The following is a 27,311-nucleotide window of genomic DNA, read 5'->3' on the forward strand; positions in this document are numbered from 1 at the left end:
ATGTAAGAAGACATGACCAAGAGTATTCTTCACTATGACGAGTATTCTATCCCATATTTTTTGGAATCTATAATTTAAGTCTATCATATCCTCATGGGTTTCCCTTTTAATGGTAGTTAACCATTCTTAGAGTGATAGATGATCACTCTTATCTTCAAAGTTCATGCAAAATATTTCTCCTCTCTCATCTCAATTGTTAATAGAGTTGTGAGGAAATTCTCTATACCATTTTAAGGCTTTTCCTTTTAAAGATGAGCCTAGGAGTCTAACGGTGATATCATCTTTTGTAATACCATGTATATTATAGATATTTGAGACTTCTTCAATGTGTTCTATAGGGGAGAGGAAGTTTCATGAGTAAAATTTGGTAGGATTTTGAGAGCAACAACTAGAATATCATGTCTTTGGGCTAGAATGAGAGAACTCCCACAAATAAAGGTGGAAAAGGCATGGGCTCTAGGCTGGGCCATGTAGAATAATGATCTTTTCAAATGGACAGATGGTCTCCTAGGTAGTGACCTATCAACTAGAGGAGTATAAAGAGATCTTGCAGGTGTATGCACTACTACTACACTCCTAACTAGTGATAGAGAGAGTCTATTTCTCTTTCTTCTAGGATTTGAAAATGAAAGCTTAGTATATTGAAACGTACATCTAGAAGATGCCCTTGTGTGAGCTTTGGGCATGAATCACAACAATTCTAAGCTGAAACCAAGATGTAGAAGTAGAGTTATAGAGTTTCCAAGTGCTTGAATGTGAGCCTCTTGAAGGCCTAGAATGCTAAGAACAACACTATCTCCTCAGCATGGATTTGAAGGTCTTCTCTTTGACACCAGTGAACCAACAGACATAGAATACTTCAATGTGAGTCCCACTAGGTGTGCCAAAAACTATTGACACAAAAGTTTACACCCTTACCTAAAGTTTTTACCTAAAGGAAACCTCACGTAACATGAAAATAATCTCAAAAGTGTGGGATTTTGCAATTAGAGACTGAGTCTCTAGAGAAGGTTGGCTTCCTTACTACTGTGGTGCACCTAACAATTTCTTGAGAGGAAAAGGGAGAAGGAATGCATAAAGAAAAATTAGCTATTCTAATCTAAGAGGGGGTGATACACCAAATAGTATTGTTTGATCTTATCCCTACCTAGGGAAGCACAATTTATCAATATAATCCTCAGAAACATAGATTCTATCTTAGCTTTTACTCAACAATCATGCACAAATCAGAAATCAATAAAATTGTCTAAGGAAGGGACTTTACTCTATATCATTCAAAGATAGATAGAAACAACATATAACCAAAGAATGAAAGAAATACATTAATATAAGGTAAGAAGATGTTGTAGGATATATTAATGGAAGAAGGAGATATAATTTTACAGGCAAAATGAATATTATAGTAGTAAAGCGTAAAATACAATTGCTATAGAATTAGAGAAAAGACTGACTCTTGGAGAGATTACAAAACTTTCTTTTATAGTTTAAGCATAATTAAGAAACTTTTTCCTTAAGCTAAGTTCAACTACTACCATTAAATTGCCAAAGAATAATCACTACTGATCCAAATAAGATTTGATTGAATGTGTGCCCATATGCATAAAATCATGTCTTTCATACCAATTCTAACCTTGAAGAGATAGAAACAATGATCATAATTGCATAGCTAGATAAATAGCTAATTTAGAGTGGCAAGGAATGTCCTTTGTATCAAACAGGCATGGAGAACATCAAAATATAGTTGTAGATGATCAAGGAATTTGTTCACCATTAAAGAGCTACCTCTGATAGTATTTTCAATGCACCAGATCAGATATATCATCAATTCAACCTTCATAATCACCATCTGATGCAACATCATTGAAACATTCTACCACCTACTTAGATATTCTACTTTCATGTTGATTGTGCTCAATTATTTCCTTTGTGGTTTCACAACTTATTTTCTTTTTATTCCCTTGACTGTTATGACATGCACACAATGTGCAATTAACTCTTTGGACCATCAGAGTGGTTTTGACTTAACAATTTTCTAATGGTTCAATGGTATGAAAATAGTTATCATGTCTTATTTGTTACCCCCTCAGAGCTGAAATTGAACATGGCATCAAATGTTTGTAACCCCACAATCGATGTTATCTTCACTATATGTGTTGTCTTCTACATGGTTGTGACTTAACCATGAACCATAGCTTGGACACCTGCAACCTTATGAAGACTTCCCCTTACCCATAATTTCCCCATTGCAACCTCCAACCATAAAGACTATTTGAAGCATGTGGTGTTGCACTTAACTGCTTGATGATTGCTAACTTTGCCTTCACAACATCACAACTTCAAGCTTGAGGCTTTTTAATTAAGGGCACTAATTGAATTGATCTATCCTCATTTGATGAGATAATTTTAGCCTTGTAATAATGTGAACAAGTGGCATATGTAGGGGCCCATCATGACACATGTCATCTTATCACACATGTGCATCCCTAACTCTTATATTAGCTTTTAACCCTATGAACATGCATTGAAAAGCTTTCCACAACTTCACAATTGTAACATTGGTTCACCCTTGACTTCATGCAAAGATGTGAACAAGACTATTTCACAAAATCACCACCTTGACTCATGGTTAAGCTTGACTCCTTATGATTGTGTGAAAAATGGAAGATCACAATATTTCCACTTGAAACATTTAACCCAAATGTTAACCTTATGAATGAGAAATGAAGGGAATCACTGCATCTTCGTCCTAACCTTAGGTTAGGCTTAACCACCTATGATGTTTCAAATTTGCATGAACTTGAACTCCTAGAGTTAGACATCATGACATCATAATTTGAATCTATTTAACCTTAAAGTTACATGTGATCATGTGGTGTATAGTTGGTCGCAACATCACAGCTCAAAATCCTTCCTTTGAAATGAAGGTCTTAAAAGGCTTAAGACTATGACCGGAAAAGTAAAATCCCTTTGTCATATACCCATTGGTCTACATGGAATCAATGAAAACTTCAATGAATGTGAACATGGATGTTACCCTAAAAATCATATTTTGAAAGGGGGTAGAAATGGTGAACAATAATCAAGCATGATCTTGATCTTAAGTTCCAATATTAAAAAATAGTAAATGATATGCTTTTGAGGATATGTTAGAATAAATACGAGTCTCATATTGAATATGCTTCTTTAATATCTATTGAATCAATGACAAGAAAAATGCATGTCCTTTTCAATAATTTTATATATATATATATATATATATCAAAGATGATAAAGATTATATTGGTTGAGTTTGTAGAAGGCCTGGACCTATTACTCTAAGTAACTAGCATGGTTCCTTGGAAAGAAGTTGAGTAGAAAACACCAAAGGGAGATAAACAGTGTGATTATCTTTTACATTTTATTTTTATCTTGCATAAGTGTAGAATATTTGGGGTTATTATCTAATTTTTCAAGGATTAGAGAGAAAGGTGTTGCAACAAAGAGAAAATATCTACTCCTAGGTATACCAAGCTAAATTTTGTAGAGTTTAGACTGTAGAAAAATGACTTGTTTTATCAATTGGTCCTTATTGCTATTTCAATGTGCTATTGTTTTCTCAGAATCTAATCGAAGGATTTTCTGCTAGAAAATAGGTACATAAAGGTATATACAATCTATAAGTTATTATATACCAAGGAGTACTAATTCCTTGGGATATGAACTCAAAGTGTCTTTTTAGATCCCAAATTCCCATTGTAGAAAATTCTCAATCCTTTCTTCTTCCCTTGCAAAGTTGGGCTCCCCCATTTCTTGTTGCACTCCTTATACCTATTCATTTCATCTATTCTAGATGAACAACTCCCCTCTCCGTCTTGTTCAATACAAATATATCTATAACCTTCTTACTCACATTATAGAGATTCTTTTACACCTTAACTCTAAATGATTGTTGGACCTCTCTATCTCTTTGCAATAAAATTCTCCTTGGGCTCTAGAGTATACCACTAGAATTGAAGGTTACCTTCTTTCTATTGAAACTCTTTTTGCAAAAATTACCACTAAAAAAACATGGAGGTTACCCTTATATTTGAACTATTTACAAACAATCAATTAGTGTTTCATGTCTTTATTATTGTATATTTGCCTCCAACATATGGAAGACTGTGAGCATTATTAATGGTCATATAATGGAAGACAAATTTGCAATAGTTTTAAACTATTTTCACTTATGTTTTACTATGGAACATTGTTAAGATTACAAATAATGATTTATTTTCTAGGATAATTGGATTCTTGTTGAGTCTTTTTGGAGATTCACATTTGTTTATGTTTCTTTGTAGATCACCATTGTCAAAATGAAATAGATAAAATTCTTCTAGGTATTCAAAGAAGGAAAAACCACCATTGATAGAAAAGACATTGTGTATGGTTACACCACAATGAAGTCCAAAGAGGAGTTTTAAGTCACTCTAAAAGGCTTTATCCAGTAGCTCAAACAAAATGGATAGTGGAACCAAAAACATTTAGAGACACCAAAGAAGGAGAACCAATGGAATAGAGACTTGGGGCCCATGGGCTACACATAAGTATATCTTGATACTACTTCTAATTCATACCAAAACCTACCACCTAATCATATGAAGGAAACCTCAATAATGTAATCTTTAAATGAATTTACTTTTGAAATAAAAAGTAACCAAAAACAAGGGGGTTGGCCATTACAACCAAAAAGCTGGTAACCAACACATTACTAGTAGAGACCAATAGAGGATCTTAACAAAATAAACTAATGTTCCACATAACCACAGTAAAACTTAAGCATGTTACCAACCAACATCATATTATGAAATGAACAAAATGATCTAAACTATAGAAGTAGTCTATAAAGTCTATCAAACTATGAGATTTCATCATAAAAAACTATTGACATAACCATGCCAACCCAAGTCTAAGCAACAGCTAGAAACTAGAAAAACCAAAAACAACATATAAACATAAAAACTCGGATCTAAGTATCCCCAAAAACTAAAAAACTAAATTCACAGTTTTCTCCCTTCCCTTCACAGCTAGCAGAATCTAAGCCTAGTCATCAACAAGGAATTTAAAGAGGAGCTTATGATCCTCAATATCCATTCCATTGTCCTCCTTCTCCTGAGCCAGCAGTTGGAGGGTAGTAGTAGCAGTGTGGGTGACCTTAAGGGAAAATTTAGAGAAAGGGAAGAACCCTTCTTCTAAGATTTTAATCCTCTTTTCCAATTTGGCATATGCTTCCAGTTCCTCCTCGGTCTCTTCCTTATTATCTGATTCCACCTTTTTAGCTTCCTCTTTACCATTCTACACCTAGTTATCATCTTGCAAAACCCTTGGGTTAGTAAAAACCTTAACTTTTTCTTTGTCTAGGGAGGAGATAGTGATGGGGGAAGTGTCCACTTTGCTACTATCCTCATAGAAGGTAATGGCATGAAGGGTAAAGCTAGAAAAAACATGGGTAGTCTCCATGGTTGCAGCATTTCCAACTAACACTTGAGTATTATCAGCATACAACTGGGTATTGTCAAAAGAATTGTCTGCCAAGTTAACACTTTTTTTTACCTCCTCCTTTCCATCTTCTCCTTTGGAATCCTCCTCCTCCCCTTCTTCTTCATTATTTTCTATGCTCTCTTCTTCAACCTCCTCAAGCTTGAACCTGTTGGATTTTTGTTTGCACCTTGCCTGGGATTAGGCAATTCTCCAAGACCTTCTCCAAGCCTTTCCCTCAGCCTCCTCCTTTGATTCCTCCTCTTCCACCACTACAAGTTTTTCCATTTTAATTTTTTAACTACCCTTTAATTCCCCAACTGTATCAAGTTTTTTTTTTTCTTATTTTTACGGCTAGGGGAGCATCGCAAGGTATGAATTTTTGTTCCAGTACTATTGCTCGGGGGTGAATTCTAATGGTGGCACTGGTTGTTAATGACCACCACCCTAAGGTGGCAAAGGGAAAGGTGGAATTGGTACAGGTGAAAGATAAGGCCTTGGTGGATAATGGTAAAGTTTTTCCCTTTATTTCTCTTCTCCCTAACATCACTAACCATATCTTCAAGAGAATGCAACAAAAAAAATGGGATAGAAATAAAATCCCTAATCCTAAAATGATTCAACAAAGGGAAAAGATAGAAGTAGAAAAAACTAAACCTACCCTCTAATGTTAGATATTTCATAAGAACCAGGCACACATCATCCCATGGAGCTGGTAGTTTGTCCCTCTTGAATCCTCCTCTATAGAGCACTGGTTCCTCACCATTCACAAAAGAACTATTCATACTAGCCTTGTCTGCTATTTTAGTGACCTTCTTACATTTATTTCTTCTTATTGAAAGACCAGTAACCATGGATATCACCTTCTCATTCACTTGAAAATCGATACCATTAATGGTGACCTTGCGATCATTCTACCCATTGACAGACTGAAGGGCATGATTATCGTCATACCTTGTCATCGACTGCATGTAGGGTAGAAAGCCCCCCTCCTTTGACAAAAACCAAATGGCTATCCTATCTTTGAAATTATCCACTTTCATGTGCTCTAGCCTATTCAAGTCCCCACCCATATATATCAGGCCAATTTCTTGTTCCCCCACTTCAGTGATGCGTATCTGAACCTCCTTGTCTATGAAAGCACTACACCTAAAATCGACCCTGAGTCTTTCAACAATGAGAAAAAGGGTTTTATAGTCCTATGCTTGATAAGCTTCAAAATCCAAAGTGAATTCATTATGGGATTCATGATTGTATAGTATCATAATTTTATCACCCCAAAAATCTCTGACAATCTGATCAATGATATCATTCATACTTTTAAATGGGGAGAATTTTGAATTCCATGATGGGTTAGCATAATGATGAAGTGACATTCCTCTTAATTTGCATTCACTAATATTTCTATTTGTATGGCCACATTTCCTCATTTCCCTAAACCCTTTCTTAATTTTAGTAGACTTTGACTCACACTTGCCAAATTTGGTCCCAGCATTAAATATTATAGACATTATTACATGATACTCCCTCTACTTTTCTTTCTTATCAAGGACTTAACATCTTCATTAAGATTCTCCATATTCCTCCAGCACGTGAATGACATAGATTTAAACCCCATGGTAGTCACTGCATTAGCCACCTTATTTCCTTCCTTATAGATGTGCTATAGGTGGACTCTTTCCATCCCATCTAAAATATGCCTAATATCCATAATGATAGTCTAGATATTCCATCTTGTTTGGGACACCCCATTAGCCAAATCAATGATTAATTTGGAGTCCCCTTCTATTGTTATTTCCTTAAGTTTCATTTCACTAATCAACTGCAGCCCCTAGAGAAAAGTCATTGCCTTAGCTAGATTATTACTTCCATTTCCCACCTTGCCAGCATAGACTAATAGCCCATCGCCCTTTCTATCCCATAGCACTCCACCCGCCACTCCAATACCTCCTCTAGTAGCACCATTGAAATTTTTTTAAAATTGTGTAAGGGTAGGTGTTTTCCATCTCATTTTCTATCTCCTCAACATTTTTGAGTTGTCAAAAATGAAAAAATCCTCATGACAACCCCATTTTTCTACAATTTGTCCTTCTTGCCTACTTGGTTCTTCCTTCAACTTTTTACATTTGGCAACCCTTATATTTTCCTTTAGTAATTTCTCCATTATTTCAAAAACTACCTCCACTAGTTTTTCCTCCTCCCTAAATATTCTGTTATTTATTTCTTTCCATATATGCCATCAAATATATGGTGGAACAATTTTCCATAGGAAGATCAATCTTGGGTGATAGAATGGATAGCACCAGTTCTCCACAAATTGACCCATATTGTCTTTCATAACCCAGTTTGGACCAAATCTCTCCCAGACCTTTGCCCATATCTATATAGCATATTGGCATTCAAGAAATAGGTGAGAAATACTCTCCTCCTTTTCCTTACAAAGATAACAATGGTTTGTTATATAAAATACCCTTCTTTTCAGATTGTCTAAGGTTAAAATTTTGCCATGCTAAATCGTCCACCAAAAAAAGTTGATTTTATGAAGAAGATTACAAATTCAAACCTTACTCCACCATGGTGGATGGGGTTCCTTGCTAAAAAGGTGTTTGTAAGCCAATTTGACTATGAAGCAAACACTTGAAGTTAAGTCCCAAACAAAAGTGTCCTCCTGGAATAAAATTGGGGGTCTTTGTGTTCCCAACAACTCTTCCAACTCCATTTGTAGCTGAATATCCTCCTAAGAGTAAGTATCTTTATAAAGTTTCTTCCACTTCCTCCCCTGATCAATATAGTCTTCTACCTTCCTTCCTATGTCTTCTTTAAGTAACTCCATTACTCTTTTGAATCTATTGAAGACTAGTGGTTTCCCTCCCAACCAATTGTCTTCCCAAAAACTGATGTTATGACCATTCCCCACTATCCACCTTGTCCCTTCCCTTAATAATCCTCTACTCCTAACAATATTCATCCAAATTTTAGAGCCTCCTAGGAGGTCATTATTGAATATATTCCAATTGAAGGGGGAATTGAACGGATATTTAGCTTACATTATGTTACCCCAATTAGTGTTGTCTTCACCAAATCTCTAGCCAATCTTCGTAAGAAGAGCCTTTTCAAGGTTACAAATTCTTCTTACTCCCAACCCCCCATTTTCCTTTGGCTTACACACCTCTTCCCAATTGACTAGACTCAATTTATTTTTCTCTTCTATTCCTGACCAGAGGAAATTCCTTTTTATTCTCTCAATCCTTTCCACCATATTTTGGTTGATTTTGAAAAGGGACATGAAGTAAATGGGAATGCCCTAGAGAGCTATCGAGAGTAGTTGCAACTTTCTAGCATTGCTTAAGATCTTCCCTTTCCATCCTACAAGTTTCCTTTGAATTCTATCCACTATCATATTCTAGAATTCATTAGTCACTTCTTTAGTAGTTAATGGTAATCCTAGATAAGTATTTGGGAGGTTTGCAAACTGACAACCCAGAATATTCCTTATCCTCCTTTGTAATAGGGCATTAGTGTTAAAGAAATAAATCTTACTCTTGTGGTGGTTCACTTGCTACCCTGAACTTTCTTCATAATTATGCAAAATAGTCTTCCATGCTTCAGCCTTCATAACCGAGGATTCACCAAAAAGGAATGTGTCATCTACAAATTGTTGTAGAACTTTAGTTTCAGCAGTAGTAGTAGGCTTGACCCCTTTGACACAACTAGTATTCACTAGTTTAGAGAAGGACCTCCCTAATACTTCTCCAACCATGATGAAAAGATAAGGTGAAAGTGGGTCACCCTGTCTTAGACCTTTTGCCATTCCAAACTTACCCTAGGGAGAACCATTTAGGAGAACAAAATATTGAACTGATCCTACCATCATCTTAATCAAATTTATAACCCTATTATTAAACCCCACTCTTTCCAGAACATCATAGAGAAAATCCCATTTGACCTTATCATAGGCCTTGGAGATATCCAATTTGAGGGCCATACCCAGTCATTTGTTTTTCTCCATTGAGTGAATAACCTCATGTGTAGTTATTGTCACTTCAAGAATTTGTCACCTTGGGACAAATATTTTCTATGGAATACTATTTTTTTTTTGAAGAAGGGCTTTATTCTATTTACCAAGACTTTAACGAATATCTTATAAATAGTATTACATAAACTTATAGGCCTAAAATCTAGCAGACTCACCGGTGTGGTAATTTTAGGAACTAGAGAAATAAAAGTCTTATTAATCCTCTTTAGCATCTTCCCAATTCTAAAAAAGTCCGTAGTAGCCCAAAGAAATTCAGGTTTAACTACCTCCCAAAATTGCTGAAAAAATGCAAGGGGAAACCCATCCAGACCTGGAGCTTTATAAGCTTTCATAGAGAACATAGCACATTTCACCTCCTCCTATGTGACATTTCCTAGGATGTGATTGTTTTCCGCCATACCTAGCACTTGTGGTATCATATTAATCAAGCTTCTTGTGATCACCAGGTTTCTAACCTTATTGTCCTTAGCATAAGCCTTGCAAAAGTTATCCACATCATCTCTTCCCATTTCTTGCTGATCCTTATAAATCCTTCCCCCTTCACCATTTAGCCTATTGATTGTATTTCTTCTTTTATGGTTAGAGGCAGACCTATGAAAGAAAGTAGTATTTTTATCTCCCTCCATAAGCCATTGTATTCTTGATCTTTGTTTCCAAAAAATTTCCTCCCTCAATAGAATATTCTTCCATTTTTTTCTATATTTTTCTTCCTCTTGAGTTGCACTTTCTAGGTTGATACCTTCAGCAATTTCCCCTTGGAGTTTTTAAAGTTTTTCCTCCACCTCACCTTTGATTTTAAAAAAATTTCCAAATGAGTCCTTAGCCCAGCCCTTAATATTTCTCCTTATATTATCTTGTTTTTGGGCCAGTCTATACATTGTCGTACCTTCTATTCTTATACTCCACCATTCTTGTACTCTCTCTTTGAATTCTAGGTGAGATTGCCACATTATTTCATATCTAAAAATGTTTTTTTCCCTCTCTTAAAACCATCCTCCCACTGAAAGATTAAGGGAGAATGATCTGAAGTAGTTTTAGTGAGATTCTCTATATGGGAATTACCGAGTTGATTCCAGTTCCTTGTCACCAATAAGTTGTCTAGTCTAACCTAGATAAGGTCCTTCCCTTTTCTATTATTAGTCCAAGTATATGGGTTCTCTCTTAGTTCCACATTTATAAAGTCTATTCATCTCATAAAATCATTTAGATCTTACAAGCTTTTTGGGTAGTCCTTGTTAGCACCCAATTTCTCTGAGTGGTATAGGGGAGTATTAAAATTGCCCATACACATCGATTGCTTATCCTTCATATTTTTTGTAACCCTATCCAATTTATCATATGTTTCCTTCCTCCCTAGCTTGTTATTAGAGGCATAGATATTAATCAATCCCTCATAGTGAATACTAGATTGAAAATCAGTTATTATGAAATTTCTATCCTTCCAAACCTCAACTCCCATCATAGAGTTTGGGTTCCACATAGTAGCAATACCCCCTAAAGCTCCATCAACATCCATATACATGTAAGCAGCACTAGGCCAAACATGACTAACAATTTTATCAAAATTAGCACTAGACATTTTAGTTTCTTGTATTAGAACATAGTCAACTTTTTCCTAAAAAATACATTATTTCAAATCATATTGCTTCTGGGGATTATTTAACGCCCTTATGTTCCAAGAGACAAATTTCATTTCTTACTTCTAGTAATAGTCTCTAGTGTAAGTTTCTTACTACTAGCCACATCCCTTGCTACTTGTTTTGTGCTGGTTGCTCTGCTAGATGACCTTCTAGCAGTCCCACAAGCACCCACATTTGGCTTTTTACCCCCACTCCTTTTCTTTTTCTGAACCTCCCATTCCCCATTATCCTCCTCTTGTTGTGAGATAGGGCTATGTTCCTTATTAGCCTTATCAATGCTTACCATTACTTTAGCTGTAATCTCTATTGAGGAGGCCTTAACCATTTTTAAGGGTGTACAAACTTTTACTTGAGTATCACATTCTATGGCCATTAGACCCTATAGGCTATCACCTCCCCAATTTTCTGGTGAGCCAAGAAGAGGGTGGTAGACCTCTATTTCACCTTCCTCCAAAAACTCTCCTTCCTTAAGTCCTTCCCATGGGTGAACTTAATAGTTCCTCTAATTCCCTTCTACAGGGATATCCCTCCAATTTATTTTTGTCCTCCAAGGTTGTGCCTTCCCCAATAGCATTATGCTCTTTGCCTGGGGTGGAAAGCATGAGGAGAACCTCCATAGTTTGTGTATCAACAATCTCCACCACCTATATTGGGGTCTTCTAAGGTTCCCTCATAGTTTCCATAACAATCCCTAGAGTACCCTCCTTCTATTTATTCTTTTACATTTGGGCCTTGTAGTCCACAATAAGGTGTCCAAACTGGCCACATTTCTAGCAAAACAAGCTTGCATTCTCATATTCAATGGGATGGACTTTCTCTCTCCATTTGATCTTAAGTGTAACCAAAGTTGAGAGTGCATGATTCAATGCTACATTCACATAGAACCTTGCATAAAATAGATGTATTTTTGCATAGTAACCTTGTCCAATGTGACAAAATGACCAAAAGAATTCCCCACCGCTCTTAGGATCTTTTCATCCCAAAATTCAAGGGGTAGTCCAGGTAATCTAACCTAGATTGAGGCTAATTTATTTAGCTATATACTAGCATCAAAATATAGATGCCACTTTGTCAAAGCAAGACAATGTTTCCCATAATACCAGGTACTTAAGAGAATAAGATTGGCATCTTCCTTTGATGTAAATTTGAAACAAAAGAAGCCACTTGGCATTGCAAAAATCCCCACACTACTTCTAAGTTTCCATTTCTGACTCACCCATTTTTGAACCCTCTTGATTATGGCTTTGAAAGTAATGAATCTACCAGCAACACAAAGTTTGAGACCAGAAGTCACACTATCCATTAAACTATTAGGGAGGGGGGTCACCGAACCATCTAAACCATGAACAATCTTGGGATCCTCCAAATGGGCATTAGTCCCCTTCGAATGGACATTAGACCCCGAGATCCCACAAGTGTATTTTTCCAACCTGTTAGGGCCCCATTAGCCATCATCTGACTGCCCTCTAGAGGACAACTAGTAGGGCCACCACTGCCCAAGACAACATTGTCAACAAAAGACATCTCAACATCCCCCTTGGACCCACAACCATCCCTCATGTCCTCCAAGTCCCTACATAATGCAAGCACCATTTGTAGATCTATGCAAGGAGGTGAATTTGGGGACTCAAGGCCAACCATAGTTTCAAAATTTAAATTCAAACTTGAGCGGCGAGTTACAGAGAATTGAGACCCTTTATTTTTCTATTTGTTATTAGTAGTAGCCCATTGATAATATTTTTGTACTTGATGTTAACTCTAGATAGTCATAGATGTTCAAGTGATCAATTTATTGATATGTTTTGATGTATAACTTCTTGTGATTTAAATGGTTATTAATAGAAAACATAATATTAAAATATTGAAATACGATAAGTGTAGCATGTCTATTTTAAATGTAACAATCTTTATTATTGATGTTTACAATACTTTTTAAATTTAAATCTAATATTAGTAAAATCTTTCATTGAAGAATTATGCTACTATTGGACTTTTATCCATTGATTCTTTAAAATCCTAAAGCAAAGAATTAGATAAAATCATTGTGACATGAAGCATGTGATTACTTTGAAAATAAAAGGATAAATTTGTGGTTTGGTTTAGCATAATTTTTCATAGCTTTTGATGTAATATTGAAAGCATCAGTTCACCTTTTAGAAGCTAGAGATTTCAATTATTATAAATTTTTCACATTAGTGTCTATGCAAATATAGTTGCATAGTTTACTCAAAGTACACATTTGAAGACTAGCATTTCACTCATACCCCATCTAACACTAAAAAAAAATTTGTAGACTAAAAAATCTCACAATAGATTTGTATATTGAAAATTATCTTACCAAGTTAGAAAATGAAATGGAAATAGATTTGAATCATCAAATCTATTCATCTATTATGACACTTTCTCGACATACTAAATTATAATATTATAATTATATTTTCTATTTAAAGCAGCTAATTTTTGTGTATTTTTTTAGTATCCACTACCCAAAAATTTATTTTGGTATAATTTGGATGACTTAAACATCACACCCTAAGACTTAATTCCTCGGTAAATCCTAATCTATTCATCCCCAACTCCTAACTTATTGCTATGATATATATAGAGGAGTGTGAGTACATGGGGCTCAATTATTGGAAGGATACATCTTAATGCTTCCCAACATGCCAACTGCTAAGATTGCCAAGTTACTAAAGAATTTCTCAATTTTTCTTTAACATATTGAGAATAGATTGATAGAACTAAAAGATTCAATAGAGAGCTACCAAGATACCTTGGCCCCAACACTTCTAGATACAAACAAAAATATCAACAAATTCACTAATTGGAAAGAAGACACTATTACTAAGGTAAATAATGTGGTGAAAATTAGAGCAAGTGACATGAATATGGCAATTTCTCTAGAGTGTATTTCCAAGTTGGTAAATTATACCACTTTTTATGAAATTTTTGAGAAAGGGGTTACTCAGGCTATAGTAAAGTACAATTCATGAATACAGATAGGTGGCAAATCAGATCCTTAAGCACACATGGCCAATAGATGAAGAATATCATGAATGGGTAAAGAAATATGATCACAAGGACCCACTAGAATAAATTTTTGAAATCAATTTTCTCTCAAGGATGGGGAATATTTTGTGTAAAGACAATTGTATCTCACATGTCACATTGGTACCATTTGTAATTTTAAGATGTGTTTGTATAGTGATGTAAGTCATGTATTTTAGTTGTAACAAGTGAAAATAGTACTAGCTCTAGTTGACCATCTTTGCAAGACGTTGAGATTCAATTGTATATTTTCTAAGGAAGATAATACAAAGGCATAAATAGAATGGTTATTTGATTTGAATCTTGTCTCTTCTTTGTAACTTTAAATTTTTTGAGATTTGATGGAAATTTTTATTGAGTCCTAGTTATGATTCTTTCTAGAATTGTATTTCAATTTATGTTTTTATGATAATCCAATAGATTATGTAAATTCTTAATGTAGGTTGAGAGAGTTACTGATTCCAATAGGAAGGTTTTATGAGAATGATATTTTTAATTGAATATTGATTTCTTTTCATAGTGTGTTCAGATAGATCTGATAATAAATGCCAATTTTTTGTGAGACAACAACCCAATGAATAGGGAACTGGTCATCATCGAAGCTAATATAGCTTGGAAGTTGTATTCATTTATAAATCAAATCTTTTAAATTTTCTTTGTTGAACATATGAAAGTGAGCCTATGGTTGATTCATGAAGTCTCAGGGTTTGATAGACTAGCTATTTTCCATTCCTTTGACAATCCTAGAATTATAAGAATATGAGGCATTTTATCTATTATGTTGGGATACATATTAAGACATGAAATTTTGAGGGAGAAAGTGAACTCCTAGGTAAACCCACCTAAATTTTTTAGAGTTCACAGTAGAGAAGACATTACAAGGTCCGATAGCCCTTATTTTCACTATGCAAATTTTTTGAAAATTTAAATAAAAAATGTCTTGAAATTGTTGTGCAATTAGGTTTTGTTATATATTTTTTTCAAGTTTTAAATAAAAACCCTAATTTGGTAGGTTTTTTCCCTATCCATTTTCAAAATTATTTACCTAACATAAGATCTTGCAATGTCCTAAGAATCATGTCCTTTTATCCAATTATTGAAAAATTTCCTTGATTCGTAATCAAATTTGACCTTTACCCTAAGTTTTATGTTTAACTAAGAGGTCACATGTGATTTTCATGTGTTTTCTATTTTTTTATGATCTTATGATTGTGGTTTTAGCATGAAATTTTTAGTCTAAATTTTCCTTCTCTTGACGTTATAAAACAAAGGCTAACTCATGTCATAATGGTTAATGTTAAGTCTCCCAATGTTATGATATCCAATTTAATCTTAGCATCATGAAAGTATGTTATGATGGTTTTGATCTTATGCTCATCCTAGCAGCATACCATCGTAAGTTTTTTATGGTGAATAACAAGAGATACAATTTTATGATGAATGGAAAAGTGTATAAGCGTAAAAGATTTTAAGTGGACCCTTGACCATATGAAAGAAAGGAAATTGTAAGACATAAAGTGCTAAGGTAGTGAACTATTATGACCTTTTGAAGTGGGGTCAAGTGCACAGGCATAGAGAAATTAAACACATGTCAATAAAGTCTTCTAAAGATACAAAGGACTAAGGATTAAGATTGCAAGAAAAAACCATGAATACTTTTGAGGCTACAAAACAAGGTCAATCATATGGTCATAAGGGTTATGGTAAAGTAAAAGTTGGAGCTTCCAAAGTTATGTTAATTAAAGACAATAGTTAGCATATAATCGGTAGGTATTGTAAGGCAAGAAAAGGAAAGATCTAATGCTATGGGAAGTTGTGATCATAAGATTGTAAAATTTTATTTGTATGAAGCCAATGCTATGAAAGGGTTTATAAAATACTTAGTGTTAGTTCATGGCTTTGAAAAATATATTGCATTTAGTGTTTTGATCTTATGTTAAATTGTTAGGTGTGAGATCATAGGAAGTTTAAAAGGGCTATTTGTTGATTTTAAACATGGTCAATTGTAAGATCATAAAGGTTAAATTTCTTCCTTACATAGATATGAAAGGTGTGAAATTAAAAGTGAAATGGAAGATGGGAAACTCCAAGTATGAAATGATAGGTACCTTTTTGTTTTTTGAGATGGAAAATGATCAGAAGTTCTTGACCAATGAGATATCATGAAAGTACAGAGAATTCAAAGCTAGATAGTTTAAGGCTCATACATGTAGGAAATCTATGCATCAAAATGGTTGATGAAGTACACATAGAATAAAAGACATTCTCCATACTAATAAAAAATTCCCATTTGAAGAACCATAAAAAAAATCAAGAAGTTGTAGAGGGCTCACTGTGAAGATTTTAGAGTTTTTAGTGCTAGTTACACAATTTCTAGATTTTCAATTCTACAGTCAAGATGTTAGACAAGAAGGTAGAAGAGATTCAAGCTACAAATATGGAGGTTAGTGAAACATCTACTTCCAAAGGATGAAAATATTGACAGAGAAAACCTAATAAATTTGTGGATGAATGAATGGAGTTGTTCCTAGACTCATCAAATGTGATTTCTACAAATGACCATGACTTCAAAGACCCATATACATTCTATAGAGATGCTATGTGCCCTAGTGTTAATGGGTATGAATTGTTTAGATACTTCTATAAAAATAGGTTTGAGAAGATTCTTATTTGCAATCCATGGAAGAATAATTTGGCCAAACTCATCTTCCCATAAGTATTTGTAGATATTAACTTGGTAAAGGCCCTGATTAAGTTTTACAATCTAGTGACCAAATCATTCCATAGGCATGACAAGACTATTCTGCACACATTGGATCATGCTTCTTTCATTGAAGCTTTTGGATTAGATGGTCCAATAAGAGAGCCTCTAGACATAGATGAACTTCAAGTGGAAATTGTAAAGGAATACAAAGGTCTACACTAAAAAGGATATGATGCAACACATCCCAATGGATCTCAAGAAAGTGGGGTATCATCCAAAGAAAGTGGATAAAATGATGCCTTTGGACAAATTTATGAATTACTTCTAGAAGACTATATATGGTGTCCATAAGGTGGTAGGAAGTGATGGGTCTAATATGGTATATGGGTCAATATACATTGTAGCCTGAGATGTACAAGATGCATATCATGGTGGTGAATATTAATATGTAGCTTACATCCTAGAGAAGATGAAAGAAAATATTGGGCTAGCACAAAGAGGAGAATTAAGGAATTTCAAATTCTACCATTATTCATTTCTCATGTATCTAATTCTATACAAGAATGTGGGCTACGTTAGCCTAGAATTCATTTATCAAACATCTTATGCAAATGGAGAGCTACTATGTACATTTTTAAATAATTTTAGCTCTATAATTATGAAAATGCTAGACCCTAGTTTCTTTAGGGCTCTTGAGACAATGAAGATTCTATTGAGACCAACCCTCCTACTGGACGATAAGAAACAAAATATATTGATTTGTTTCTAGATTCAATTGTGTAAAGATTTTTACCATCAAAATTTTGAATCATACTACATGATCATCATTAGGATGAAAGAGAGCAAGAGATGTCAGACAAAGTTGATGATTTTGGCATTTCTTGCTAGGTAAAAGCAAAAATATGTGTCACCCTTTTGTAAAGGAAAAGTCTAACAAAAGTATAACTATTCACCTTCAATGACATAAAATTGGTATTATTATTTTGAATTTGAAAATGATGTAAACTAATGAAATGTTTAGAAATGGATGAAGTTTAGGATTATAATTTTTAATAATTATTTGGAATAAGAATTGATATATGCTCTTAATTTTTATAGATAATTTTTTAAGCTATTGAAAAACACTAAAAAATAGGGGTCTAGTTCCCACCACAAAACTATATGGAAATAAAATTATTTTCCTTTGATCTCAAACTATGTTATAGATAACATATATAGCTAGAACAATAAAAAATAAAAACCAACTTTAGACCTATATTTTCTCTTTTATAATGATTCAAATTTCAACTCACCTAAAATAAATAGTTTTCATCTCCCACCACATTTTACAAAACAAATCTATTATAACATAGAGAAAAATTATACATTCTAGAAGAGGACTCTCTCCTCTACAACGTCATATAATTTTTTTAAAAAATGATATGATTTACTATGTTTTTCTTTCTCAAACTCAACATTATTTTAGTGTTAAAATACATGCTTGTAGAATTTTTTAATTACAATATACTATATCTATTTAAAACATTGTAAACTCTAGATGAGAATATTCTTGACTCTGAGCTCTATAAAATAGTGTTTATATGTTATTAAAAACTATCATAAAAAAGGTAAGAGTTATTGAAACACCGCTTTTCTAAAATAATTTTATTTCTTTAGTATTTGGATATAAACTAATATAAAACATGCAGTTAATAGTCATTTCCAATTGGAAAAGTTTAAGACCATATTTAACTTAACTAGAATGAATTTATCTAGATCATACATTTGAACAAAAATGAGTTTTAGAGAGAAATACTCAAATTCTGTCGTTTTGATATGTTAGCTTGAAAGGTGACATAGCTTTGTACTTTTACCCTACTCTCTTTCATCCTAACAATAGATCATGTAGTGTAATTCAAAACATTGATGGTAAAAATCTTTACATAGTTGAATATAGAAACAAATCAATATATTTATGCAATAGATTGTAGAAATTTGATCTCTTTAATAAGAAACTAGACAATAATTGGGGAGATATACTTTTGTTTCCAACCCTTTCCATTATGAGAGTCTATGCATGCCCCCAGCCACCACATATATTACCAAATTATATCCCTCCTAGACTTTCCATCATTGATTTCATGTGTAGTTATTCATGGTTAATAGGGAATACTTAGGCCCAAAAGTGTATAAGGGCACCTTTCTATGTAGGTGTTTTAGGATAGGAGACTTTTCAATTGGAAAAGAATCCTTACACAAAATTCATTTTTTCCTCCAACATTACAATCTATCCACCGTCCATCATAGAATGTATTCAACCTAGAGGGTTACATGAGAAATAGTTTGAAGGATATGAGGGGTTATATTTTTCCTAGCACTAGGGAGTCACCCCAAGAAGACTTGATCACAAACCTTATAGCTAAGGGGGAAGCTATAGATAAATTGGCAAAATTTGATGATGTCTTGAGGGTGGAAAATGAATTAAAAAGCACAGACCCAATTTTCAATAGTTTCTACGTAGATATTCCCTATCCATACAAGCTAAGAAAGATTTTGAATTGCTACAATAAGATTATGGCCTAGATACTAGTAGAAATAGAGGGTGAAGAGGGAAGAGTAAACCTTGATTCGATAGAGCCAAATGTAGTTATAGAAGTTGAAGAAGAGGAGCCTATAGAGTTCTCATAGGTTGCCAAGGGAAACAAAAGACAAAAAGTGATCCAATTACCTAAAAAGGTAAAATAGAGGTTATGTCAGATAATGCTAGGGAGGAACTAGTAAAGAAAACTTTGACTGACCTAGAGTTGGCCACAACAAGGATGGATGATAGAATTATCCAAGAAAACTAATTCATGGAGGATGATGAGTTCCTCAAATATGTTGAATTTAAGAGTTTCCTATACAAGGTGAAGTAGAGTGAACTAGTTTTGAAGCTCAAGTCAAGAAAATTAGAAGAAAAATATAGGAAATGGTTGAGAAGCTACATGCCTATGACCCAAAGAGTTAGGAAATGACTCCTGCAAAGGCAAGAGACTTGGTTCAGAGAAGTTGGATGCTTCTAGTGCCAAGGTGGAATCTAGAGAATGCTTTTATTCTTGACCAAATAAGAAGACAAAAGAACTCAATTTCCTTTGAGGCATCTAGTGTTGATGGTCTTCAAAGGGATCAGGTTACAACATTGATTCCAAATCCTTAGCAATATGGTGTATGGAACTAGAAACAAATAAGCCAAAATTCATGGACATACAAAGTACTCCTCAATGTAATATGATAGCTTGGATCATGTAAAGCACATATGATTTAGAAATCTCCAAGGCCATGAAACACTTCTGATTCATGAATGAAGCTAAGGTAGAGTTGATAGAGAAAAAGCTTGTCAAGACATTCCATGACTATATAAACATCATGAAACTTTATGAGGAAGAACTCAGAAAGAGTGATGTCTACAAGAAAAGAGTAGAGGGGCTGGAATCAAAGGCTTAGGGGTTAGAGGTTGAGGTTGTATCCTTAAAGGAGCAACTAAAAATAGTAGAACAGAGCATAGCAAAAGCTATTAGTGAGCAACCGACAAGGGTCATGCAATAATTGTATACATAGACCTTAGAACTGGAACAAGAAGAGGTAGAACTAATAAGAATGAGCATTGATGCTCAAGCTCCATAGCAAGGTAGTGAGGTGAGGACTAATATCCTAAAAGTTATGATAGGCCACAGAGTAGATACTCTAAAAATGATTTTTCAATAGACACATAGCCTTTATATTTCTCTACAGAGTGTTGAGTATGTTTGCAACAAAGCACTCTCATGGCTATCACCCATTTTTTATTAATGGGGGCCATACATTTAGTTCCTAGAAAGATTGATTTTATTGATGGAAAAAAAGTCAAATTTTCCTAACAAAATCTTCATAATGAAGGAAGGCCTAGACTTAGTAAAAGAATTGATTGGCTTCTACATTGGTAAATTACAAAGAATACAAAATAAAATGAAGGTTTTGTTAGGAGGGATTCAACCATGTATCCACCAATTTTGGATGTTGACAACAAATTGATTGATTGGCAAGAATGGTCAAATTCCTTTGATTCAATATTAACTCAAGGAGGAATAACATCAATTATTGAAGATGAAAGTGACATTACCTTCAATGACTTAATTGATTCACTATTTAAAGTAGAAATAGACTTAAATAGGTTTACAATAGAATCAAAGGCTATAGAAAATGTTAGGTGGAGTAAGGCAGTAAATGTCTCGGATGAATTTAGAGGCACTAAATGGCCAACTAAAAGGGAAATATATGTATGGGAAGTAGTTGGAGAGATCAAATCTATACCAATAGCAAGTATTTTGAATTATAACTAGATGGCAGAAGAGAGAAAATAGAGATAAAGGTTAGTGATAGTGACAAGTAGTTAAAATGTAGAACATGCTTATCTTGGAGACACTTGAAGGAAGCTACCACTTGCTAGTTTTGGAACTGCATTCCCCTTTTTGTCCAAGTACAGAGAATTTTTCGTAAAGTGAATATCTTTGTATTATTCTTTGAATCATATTTTGACAAGTATCCTCACATCTGAATCTTGTTGAAATCATTATCTATAGAACAATTTCCAAGATGTGGAGTGAGGGTCTGATTTCTGTATAATTTTTAGAAGTTTATACTATTTGTAGTCAGTCTAGTTTTTATGTCAATTGTATGTTGTCTCAATTTTTTACTATAAGAATACATTGAATATTAAATAAAGAATTTTGTCATATTCTAATTTGTGTCTTGAGTTTCATATTAGTATTGTACTATTTTCAAGGAAGATTTATACAAAGAGGAAGTTTTGAATATATGTGTCTCTAATTTATGTCTCCATTTTTATGTGATTGTTACTTTGAGATTGAGTGAGAAAAGTTATTTTAATTTAATGCAGTTGGGATAGGTAAAATGTCAGTTTTTTGTTGCTTTTAATTCAAGAAACTCAATAGATGCATCTATGAATTGACATGTTTTCTAGGCATATGGGAGGGATATCATTAGAATGAGATTTAGTGTTAACAATTGATAAATTTAATTTTAAGTCAATTAAAACGGTTAAGGATTACTGGTTTGACTCTATATAACAAGGGATAAGGCATTGGTCATTAATTCAAATGCAAATTGATACTGTCATTCCATTTCTTAGTATAGATTTTAATCAAAAATCAATTGTCTATTTCTTGTAATAAAGAACTATATTGTGGGTCATTCACTTATTTGTAATAGCTTTCCTTTGAGTTATAGTCAACTGCTATAAACTAGGGAGTTAATTACAATTTCAAGAAGATTGTTGACCATCTTTCTGCTATAAGGGATAAATACAAGATGAAGAATATTAGTAAGTATAATCCCTAGGTGCACCCTCCTTGGCCTTGTAGAGCCTAAAGTGTAGAAAACCCTTGAGCTTTATCAAGTTGGTTTAAATTTGGATGGGTTCTTATTGAATATGGGAATTAGATAGCCCCCAGGAAACTGCCTTCATTCTGCATCCTAGTTTTTTTTTGAGGCATATAGTTTTAAAACACCAACAAGGCCTTATTAGTTGGTCCTTTCAAATTGCTTCTTAGAATACTTGTTATGATTTTTGGCTAACCCCTTGGTATTCACTTCTTTAAAAAGGTTATTAAAATTATGTCAAATCATAAGCCAAAAAGTCCATGTTCAATCATGTAGTTAATGTCAAGCTTTTAGAAGCTAAGTAACAACATGAGTATTAGTCATGACTAAGTGTCACCCTATTCTTGTGCCAAGTAAGCAAGTTTTGGTATATGTGTTTGCAGTGGCACAAACACTTATCTAACCCATTTTGGCCAACTTCTATACATGATTTAATGATTGTTGAGACAACTAAGGATTTTTTTAAGTGTTTTGTCAAAGATCATTAATCCCTATGTAAGGTGATCAACCAATATTGGCTAATCAAAAAAATGGAAGGATTAAGTAGAAACAGGGAGATATCTTGATTTTTTATCATATATTTAGAACTCTCTCTAGTTGGTTATTTAAGGAGGGTCTAAATACTAAATCAAGAGAGATGAAGAGATAGTGAATGATATAGTGAATGTGAAAAAGAGGATATGTTTAATAGTGAGAAGGAAAGATTAAACAAATAAACCTAGCAGCGAAGGAAAGGATCAATTTTATTAGATAAGGAGATCAAATCAGAATTGAAAAGATATTTGTAATCTAGCACCAAAGTGCTAATTAAAGGATCGGGTATTGAAACATTCTAGCAAGTGAATCAAGGTAAATCTCTTAACAAAGTGGTCCTAAAATGCCTATATAAATCTCCTATCAAAGTGCTTACTTAGTTGAAAGTTCTAAATCCTTTAATCAACGTAGACTGAATAAGTCTTTTAAGCTCTTAATAGATCAGACACCTCATATGGTAGATCACTAGAAGTGATCAAATATTGTAACCTTAAGAGGCACACTTTATTGTTGTAGTATGTTGGAATTATTTAGAATAACTGGGGAGGTGAATCTGTTATCCAAGGTCTAGATGTATAATTAAAACTTTTCACAACTTAGTGAACCCATAAAACATTTATCATAATCCATGCATCCATAAGATTATGCAATCACTTAAAACTCATAGGTTACTATCAAATCAATTTGTAAAAATGTAAACATGAAACATAAATAGATTCAATAACACACTTGACATAATGATTTATGTGGAAACCTAATTTGGGAAAAACCACCACTAACATGCCACTCTTTCTCACTCTTCTCAAGAGATGCCTTATGAAAGGCCAAACATGTTAAAGGTTACAATGCATGCTATTAAATGTGACCTGGTTAAAGGATTTCAAACATCCTATTAGGAGTGAGCCCTATTAGAGGACTTTAGAACATTCACTTGAAATTTCTCTTGGTTAAAGGATTTACAAATGACTATTAGGTTAACCTTAAACCAAAGGATTTACCCGAGACTAATACAATTATTAGAGAGTAATAGTAAGGCCTGATTTGATAAAAACTTACAACTCTATTTGTAGATTACAAATCTCTAATTTAGTCCTTCAGCTCTGATTTCTTGTTCACCCTTCAATCATCCATAACCTTAAGCCTTCTTTCTTAAGTTTCCAATGTAGACTCTTCACTTACATCACTGAATGAAGTAATACCCTACACTCCTTCTCTTCCTTAGGTTTTTGCACATGACAACCATTGCCTCTGACTAGCCATCCCTATCTATAGAGATTTAAGATATTTTGTCATCCATTCTCCATCATCCAATTTAGGGTTAGGATAGATTAGGTAGGATTCAATGAATCTACCCCTTATTTCATTTCATCCCTTTCTAGAAATTTCTACTTCAATCCTCTTTGATTTTTTTATTAAATGGTTTAACATGGATTCTATGCCACCAACCCATAAATTGTCTCTTCCACATGGTTCACATAATCCAAGAAAATAAACTTGTTAGCTTAGATCTATCAAATTCACAATCTTTCAAATAATGTTGACATTCAACATTAACTAGCTTCATATGCTCAGCACACACTACATTGTTCAACATCTTCTATAAAATCAATCGGCATGAACTAAAGTTTACTAGTGCTTGACATCAACTAAACTTTACTCAACATCAACTATTTCACTTGACATACACTAAAATAGACTTTTATTCAACTCCAACTGATTGCATGCTTGGCTTGCACTAACTTTTCTTGGCACCTATTGTCCACTTGTCAAGCTTGGCAAAAAAACTTCATTTAACTTGTTCTTCTAAACTTTATTAGTATAACCAACCTTGTCAACTTTAAGTAGATTATCAATGCACTATGATATCATTGTCTTAGCCAATTCTTTTACTTCTTTCATATCATAACTCAACCTTTCCTCCAGGTGCTATTGTTACGCCATTTAATCAAATACTCTTCATCAATCAAATAAGTGATAGTACTTAAACCATATAAGAAGTTGACTTACTAGAAAAATAGTAGGTTTGACATCAGTGAAAATAATGATTGGAACACATTTATCATACTTGTATCAATCTATTTTCAATAATCTCCCTCTTTGGCATTGATGGCTAACTAAACTAACTAGATTTAATAGTAAGACCAACAGAATACCAAAAAGAAAATAATTCCTTGTATTGAAATCTCTCCATTTATCATCAACTTTCATCTTTTAAAAAGATTAAAAAATTTTGTTCTATTTTGATGAATAGACAATCAACTCAACCTTAAGACTCGCTCTAAATTACTTCTTATATCTCCTTCTTCATTATCTTCCTCTTACTAGTTAGATGTAATCAATAGATTTACTTTTCTCCCTCATACTATAGGATTTCTCCCTCTTTGTTCAGTTCCTTTATGTACTAGTTAACAATGTTCATCTTCAATATCTCTTTTGATCAGTTACTATCTTCCTTATCCTCTATATCCCTTATCCTGTATATATCTCCCTTAAACATCTCTTTTGATCAGTTACTATCTCCCTCTTTGACAACAATGCTAAAGAATTTTTATCTTGATATGAAGATATGAACGTCTTTAGTTTCTCCCTTTGTCACCTTGCTTCTAACTATTTTTTAGTTGCAGCTCTTTGATTACTTTAGGCAGCTCCTAAAGTACGATCCACTACATCAATATGTAACATTTGTTAATCAACTTGTTTGATGCAAGGAACTCCTCTTGTTTCTTAGATAGCCTTTGATAGGGATATCACCCCTAGTTTACCTCTTAGATACTCATGATCATCCTTAGGTAATGCCTTTGTGAAGATATTAGTAATTTTCTCTTTTGTGTTAACATATTCCATCTTCACCTCTTTATCTTGAATTAAGTATCTCAAGTAATGATACCTTATTGCAATGTGTTTAGCCTTTGTGTGCATCACAAGACTCTTTGATATATTTATAGTACTTGTATTATCACAATAAAGTATCATTAGTTCAGTAATCTCTTCCTTCATATCTTTTAGTATTTTTTTGATCCATACAATATTTGTACAATTTATAGCAGCAGCAACATAGTCAGCTTCAGCAGTAGATTGTGAAGTGTAGTTCTATTTCTTGCTAGTCCATGTAACCAACCTCTTACCTAAGAAAAAAGCTTCTTCACTAGTGCTCTTTCTATCATCAATATTTCCAACCCAATCAGCATAAGTATAGGCTCTTAATTCAAAATTCTCATTTTTCTTGTAGTATAGACCATATTCCTCTATTCCTTTTAGATATCTCATTATTCTCTTTATAGCCATCAAATGATTCTCCCTAGGATTAGCAAAAAATCTTGCAACTATCCCTATAGATAATGCAATATTAGGTCTACTATGTACTACATATTGAATTTTTTATATCATAGACCTATATAATGTTTGATTCACCTCAGTTGAGTCATCATTCTTTGATAATTTATGTCCTATTTCCATAGATGTACTTACTATTTTGGAATCTGCCAATCCAAAAAAAATTAGCAATTCCTTGAAATACTTTGATTGAGTGATGTATATGACATATTTCATCTAGTGTACTTGCAAACCCACAAAGAACTTGATCTCTCCAAACATAGACATCTCAAATTCTTGTTTCATTTCATTTACAAAATCCTTAAATAAAGTATCTTGACCTCCAAATATGATATCATCTACAAAAATTTTAGATAACAAAATACCTTTTTTTTTATTTGTCTTCAATTACAGATTTTTTTATCATCAGTCCTTTCAAATCCAATCTTCACAAGATAATTATGAAGTCTCTCATACCATGCTTTTGGTGCTTTCTTCCAACCATATAAAGCCTTGTGCAATCTACGGTTAGAAATTTGTTAAGTGCTCCCCTTGGGATTTGTGACAAGGGCTTAACCACCTCCTATGTACTATAAGTTGAGTGTTTGTATTGGGCATTAATAGATTGGTCTTTTGGTGCAATGACAAACCCACTCTAAAAAGTGGTATTAGAGCTTGGTCATAAGTTTGAATCCTTAGACCCTCAGGTAATGCTTAGGGGGAGATTGTTGAAAATTTGTTTAGCGCTCCCCTTAGAATTTATGACAAGAGCTTAACCACCTCATGTGTACTATAAGTTGAGTGGTTGTATTGGGCATTGAAAAATTAGTCTTTTGGTGCAATGACAACCCCACTCTAACATCTGCATACCATGTTTTTATTGTTAACATCAAAAAATCCTTCTAGTTGTTATATATAAACTTCTTCCTCTAATATAACATTTAGAAATATAGATTTAACATCCATTTGATAAACTTTGAAACCTTTGTATGCAAAATAAGAAAGTAGAGTTCTTACTCCTTTTGATCTAGCAATAGGGGAAAATGTTTATCCATAGTGAATTCCTATTTGTTGTGCATATCTTTAATAGACTAATCTTGCCTTAGTGACATAGGCAAAAGGATGAATAACTAGGGCCAAAGGC

Source organism: Cupressus sempervirens, chromosome 7, assembly GCF_028749045.1.
Source record: "Cupressus sempervirens isolate cs-2001-9-10 chromosome 7, ASM2874904v1, whole genome shotgun sequence".
Classification (NCBI taxonomy): domain Eukaryota; kingdom Viridiplantae; phylum Streptophyta; class Pinopsida; order Cupressales; family Cupressaceae; genus Cupressus; species Cupressus sempervirens.